We start from the raw sequence: 6,777 nt of genomic DNA on the forward strand, positions 1-6,777 counted from the left end.
TATTTGGGAGTTGTGTCTATAACATTTGCTATTTCATTGTTTTAAGTCACAGTTTGCTGATTTAAATTATTACTTCTATTTCTCTAGTGTTTTTTACTTTCCCACAGTGCTTCCCACCTTGTCAAATATGCAGGGAAGCTAGTAATTGTCCCTTTTTACTGACAAGAAAACTGGTGTTCCCAGAAGTTAAATAGCTTGCCCTGGCAACACAATTATTTAGCAACAGAGGACTAAAACCCATCTCACCTGAGTCACCTGGGCTTTTGGCTAATAGTGCTCACATTGGTAGCATATATGCTGCCAAAATGGAAATAATTCAGAGAGGACGAGTATGTCCCACGCTCATGGTTGATGTGCAAATAGTGATGGGCTCTAGGATGTTAGGATAATTCTTGGTTATGAGTTCTGTCTCTAAGTGCTATTTTGTGTATATTCCAGAGGTCCCAAAACATAGTCCAAGGCTATGAGACCTTGGATGAGTGAACCTATCGCTTCCCATGCAAAATTCCACAACCAATCTCCTCTCCAAATGCTGACTTAGAGGAATAATATTTTAAAATGTTAACTCCAACATCTGCTTCCATCTTATCCCTGAAGCCAAATTAAGTTGGTACAGTCTGTTTTTACTTCCAGTTACGCTCTAACACAGATTTATTACCAATTAATTTCTTATCGAGGAAAAACAACCCCATCATAAGTATTTTAGATAATGACATCTAAGTATTTTATATTGCTTTAAGTCTGAAAAGTTAGAACAGAGAGTGCATCCAATGTTCATTACCTCTTAATGTTTGCATTCTTTTTCATGTTTTGATTCACCAAGAAAAAAATGAAAATGCTACCCACTGCTTAGCCATTTTTTAGGTTTAATGAGATTAAATAAATTCTGAGGGGGAAAAGAATACAGCTTAATAATGTTTTAAGCGGTTTGTAGAAACATTCCCTCTACCATGGGCACAATTTTAAACCAAAGCCAACTTCTGCAGTGCTACTGAAAGCTAATGAATGCCTTAATAATATGCAGAGGAAAAAGGCGATGAGTTGATTAGATACAGAAATATCCTAGACCTCTGAAATACAGGTAGGAAAACAACTCAATTGTACTCAGAGACAGAACCATAACAAAGAATTACCCTAACATCCCAGTGATCCATTTCACGATTCATTAATAATAAGTGATCTTCTTGGCAGGATACGTTGAGGAAATTGACCCTCACTGATTTGAGGGCTAGACTTCAAAGCTCCAGATAAATCTTGGACCGATTTCTCTTGGTTCTAACAATACCAAAAAAATGAGCACAATTTAGAACATCATATAACTTTTCTATTTCCTAGAACCCAGTTTATGCCAATCCATCCTCCAGTTAATTAAAATTCTTTTTCAGGTTGGTACTTTTTCTTTTTTTTTTTTAAGATTTTATTTATTTATCTGACAGAGAGAGACACAGCGAGAGAGGAAACACAAGCAGGGGGAGTGGGAAAGGGAGAAGCAGACTTCCCGCTGAGCAGGGAGCCCGATGTGGGGCTCGATTCCAGGACCCTGGGATCATGACCTGAGCCGAAGGCAGGCGCTTAATGACTGAGCCACCCAGGCACCCCAGGTTGGTACTTTTTCTTAATAAAGTATTTGACAGATTCATCTAGAAATTTTATGTTACTTTTCCTGATTGTCTGGCCTTTGGAACTGTTCTGTACATGCATGTCTTTCTCTTTGTAGGAGATTATTGCCTTCAAGCATACTTGCTTCCTAAGAGTTGGACATCCCATTGGGTAAATACAGGGTTTCTTAGAGTCTGACAAATTCTAACATGGTTGTTACTTGATCCTTGGGGCCCTGAGTGAAGGGATATGTTAGATGTAACACTGCTTGGGTAAAGGAGGCAAATGTCAAAGAGCAAGAGCCATCTAAATAAATATACCATTAACAGCTCTCGAAGAATGTGAAGAAGCAATAGACAGTAAAACACAGGCAGAGCAATGAAAAGGAATGAAGTTTGGATACTTGCTATAACATGGAGGAACCTTGAGAACATCATGTTTCATTTCATTATTAAATGAAATAATCCAGTCTCAGAAGACTTCATACTGCATGATTACATTTATCTGAAATAGCCAGAATAGGCAAATCCATAGAGAGAGAAAGTAGACTAATAGCCAGGGGCTGAGGAAGGAGAAGCAGGGATTGACTGCTAAATGGGTATAGGGTTTCTTTTGGGGGGATGAAAGTGTTCTAATATAAGGTAATGGTGCTGATTTCCCAGCTCTGTCAATAGACTAAAACCACTGAACTGTGCACTCTAAATAGGTTAATTTTATGGGATGTCAGTTATATCTCAAAAAAGGCCTTAAAAAAAAAAAAAAAAAAAACAGGCAGAGACAGATAGGAGTCAGAAGAAAGGAACCAGGAGTCTGAGGCCCAGGAGGTTTAGCTACTAAGAGAAGCATCTTTCCTCCTTGGTCTAAGTTGACTGATGAAGTTTCTAGGCAACTTTGATATAAGTAATTAAAAAAAAAAACTTTTTTTAAGCAAGAGAAAATCAACACTGGTTCTGTGCTCACTTCAACCAAGTAGATTCAGCAAACATTTCCCAAAAGCCCCTATGTGCTAGCCACCTAAAATATAAAGAGATTGTCGCCCTTTTGGTGTCACATGCTTTTAACTAGCAAATAAAATAGAAAATAAAATATCTTTTAAAGTAAAGGAAGAGAGGCGCCAGGCTGGCTCATTTGGTAGAGCATGCAACTCTTGATCTCAGAGTTGTAACTTCGAGCCCCATATAGAGATTACTTAAAATCTTAAAAAATAACAAAATAAAATAAAACAAGAAAGAGAGTACAAATGTTTAGAATGTTCTTTTCAGGTATGGAATTATGAGTATTTTCTTTTTTCCAGTGCCCTAGAATATAATGACTTCACATTACAGAGAGGGAAATGAATTTAAAGAAGAAAAAAAAAGGAAAAGGTATTGGAGAAAAACACAGTGAGTGCTGTATGCAAGCTCTGGAAGCAAGAGGAAGGAGAAAGGAGTTGTGCATCAGGAAGGACAGAGAAAATTTGACAATCATTTGATATTAGTTCCAAGAGATGGGAACCTTGGGCTTGGAAAGATCTAAGGATGTTCCTCCATTCTTCATTCCTGTTTTGAAGGACATGATAAAGGCTGAGTCCTGCGGCCTGCTAGAGTGAGCCTCCAGGCTCACCAGCTCCCCACCCCTACCGCAGGCACCCTCTTGGAGAACTGAGGGGCTGAAGCTCTGAGCCCAGGAAATACTCCCCGACCCTCTGCCCACCTCCACTTACCAGTAGGACCTGCCTTTGGTTGCACTAAGGGCAGAAATATTGTTAACAGATAGGAATCATTAGGAAGAAATTTGCTCTGGATGTGGGCCAGTGGGTGCCACTTTAGACTCTTCTGTTGTTGCCAAAGCACATAACACAATAAGACAGTTGCTGCAGCAGTAAACACAGAGAGCTTTGCCATTAACGCACACACAATGTGTAGAAACAGCTAGAGGAAAGCCTCTGTCCATTCAGTTCCTCTGCGGGAGAGATGGTTGCCTTTTCAAAGCTGATGCAGAGCGTTCATTTATTATTATCAACTGTGTTCATCGCCACAATTCTGACCCCATCATCCTTTACCTTGTTCTTGTGGTTATGCAGGCTTCTTTGATGCAACAAAAGAAGCTGGCAAAAGCCTCACCAGCTCAAATCCATGGCCCCTTCATCCCTGCACTTTGAGGGGGAAGAGGCCTATTATAGGAAAAAGAGCGTGGGCTTTGGGTTTGAATTCTAGCTCAACAAACTCATCAGTTAATTGACTTTAGGAAAGTTAATCTAGCTTTCTAGGGCTTCATATCCCCCTCGATAAAATGGGCTAATGCCAGTACTGATTGCCCTCACATGGTGGTTGTGAGGATAGTTTTAAATCAGATACACACCATCACCTGGCACTATACCTACTGACCAAATTCAAGGTCATTTTCATCAGTTCTCTTAATGGAAGGCTCTCTAGAGTAGCATTCCTCAGAGTTTAGAGACATTATCTATGCATTCTACCATCCTCCCCTTGATTTGTTTAGCTAATAAGGATATATTTATGTGTATATCAATATATACAATATACACAGGTGTGTATACATACATATATATATATATAGAGAGAGAGAGAGAGAGAGAGGGAGCATTCACTTTATTGGAACTGTCCTGGTTGCAAGTGACAGAAATTCAATTTGACTGGCTTAGAAACCCTCCAAAAAATTAGGAAATATTTATTGATTCACATATATGAAAACTTGAGTGGCAGTTTACTTTCGAGCACAGCTGCATGCAGATACCCAAATAATGCCATCACAGACTTGTCTCTCTTCATGTTGTAATCTTTGCTTTTCTGTGTGTGGGAAATTAATATACATAAAGCACTGAGAATAGTGCTCATCTCACAATAAGCACTATACACGTATTTGCTACTGTTATTTCATTTAATCCTCCCCCCATCCTATGAAACACGTACTATATTATCCTACTTTTACAGATAAAGAAACTGAGGCACAGGGAGGTCGTATAGCTATTCGATATATATCCCAGCTGGCCAGACAGTCTGATTCAAAAGGCTTTCCTTGACCACTTCTCTCACCTGGCTCCTCGTTGGGCTAGAACGAGAGGTTGAGCCCTTGATTGTGAAGGGATTTAGAAAACCTAAAACCTAAGACAGATGCTTCCAAACTGAAGCAAAGGAGCATGAAAGGTTGGGTCACTTGCCACACAATGGGGTACTGTCCTTTCGAATCTGTGTGTTTTCTTTTGAAGCAGAAAGTAAGTTCCTGAGGCGCCTGGGTGGCTCAGTCGGTTAAGCCTCCAACTCTTGTTTTTAGCTCAGGTCATGATCTCAGGGTCTTGAGATCAAGCAGAGTCTGCTTAATTTCTCTCTCCTTCTGCCCCTCCTACCCTTCCCCTCCCTTGTTCCCCACTCGCACTCTCTTTCTTTCAAATAAATAAATAAATCTTTGAAAAAATAAGAAAGAAAATAAGTTCCTCCTTCTATAATCCATGCATAGATCCTATTAAACCTACACAAAGGCAGGGGTTACACTCACCTAAAAAGTCTAGAAGCATGCAATGGTTGGAATATGAGTCCTAGTACTGGTTATCCTTTGTTGACAACCCCATGTCCCGTCCCCAGTGCATTTTCTGCTCCTGTCTGCCTTGTTCCTTGCTCCTCGCCCTACAAGGCTGACCCACATGGATTGAACCTCTGAACTCCTTTCCCTCTGGCTTCTAGTTGGGTTTGGCCATTGGTCTCCTGCCCTTGTGACTTCAAGCCCAAAGGTGGTGGTAATCCCCACCGTTGCCAATAAAGTGGATGCTCTCTCTCTCTCTCTCTCTCTCTATATATATATATATACTCACACTGGTGAGTGTGTCACCACCCCTTGTTGGTTTATCGAACCCAAACAACACCTTTGCAAAGAGCCCCTTTGCTTCATTCTCCTCAGTGAAGCCCTTTGAAGTTGTCATCAGTCTATAGGTCCACATGATGCCTTTGGTGGGCCCTTGGCATTTCTATTTTCATGAATGCCTTCCTCCATAAAAAACTACTAAAAATTATATTTTGTGACTGTATTGGTAAAAAGATGAATGTAAGCCAGGTTGGATGATATCTACTTTTTCTCTTCTGAATTTAAAAGAAAGTAGACCACTTTCATGGGCTCCTAGAAATGTCATGGGCCCTAGGCACTGCGCCTGTTATGCGTAATGGGGAAGTCAGCCCTGCTCGTTTTCTGCCAGGACTCTGACAGATGCTATCTCTTCTACCTGGCATACCTCACAGACAAAAAATAGAAGCTCCCAGGAAGGTGGGCTACTATCAAGTTAAGATCATGATCCTCGGGTCAGATTTCCCAAACAGCCTGTTTCCATTACAGCAGACCTGGCATCCTTGTCCTTAAATAGATCCTGTTTCCAAGTCACAGCTACGATGACAAGATAATAAAGAAAGAAAAATGGAGTATCTTGTGTTGAATTAATGCCCAATTCATTTACGACTCACCACATTCCAGGGGCTGATGGCACAACAATCACATACTTCATTAATAATCCTCACTTTCCCCTCCATGAATACATCACTCCATAGCTGGAAAGGAGAGAACATTGTATGTGTTCTCAGGTCACAGTTTTGCTCCCAGTACTGGAAAAGCAAGTTGGTGGTTTTTGTCTTGTTTTCAAATGAGAACCAAGAATGTTTTGATAATGAATACTGCCTTTAATTGGCAATCTGTTAAGTATTGATGATCTTGAAGTTTATATTCGGGATTCTACTTGCTCAGCCAGCTCTCAGTCTGTGAGCGTCTCAGAGACCAGGCGGAAGGAAGTGGACAGTGGGAAACTGTGCTGGGAAAAAGACAGGCTAGGCAGCAGAAGTATTTTTAAATCGAAAACAAACAGTTACTGATTTTCTTTTGGAGTTTCACACCTCATGCCCTACACAATGTGGGACGGAGGGCACTTCAGATTCTTTCTTTGCCTTTTTTTAATCTTCAGTTGTAATTTCAAGGTAATGCCAAATTTAAATCTCTAAGCCCCTAGATCCCCCTTGCCAGTCAATTCTTTGACAGACTGGGGCAGGGGGGAGGTCCCTAAAAGGACAGGGGAAGCTGAGAATCTGCCCCTCAGCATCCTTGAATATCAACCATAAAACTAATGAACTGTGGCAACTGAATTGTCTAAGTTCATTCCAAATTATGTCTTGTAAAGTTCATCTTTGTTTCCAATTATCATCC

This window comes from Phoca vitulina, unplaced genomic scaffold (genome assembly GCF_004348235.1).
Source record: "Phoca vitulina isolate PV1807 unplaced genomic scaffold, GSC_HSeal_1.0 scaffold13, whole genome shotgun sequence".
NCBI classification, from domain to species: Eukaryota; Metazoa; Chordata; class Mammalia; order Carnivora; family Phocidae; genus Phoca; species Phoca vitulina.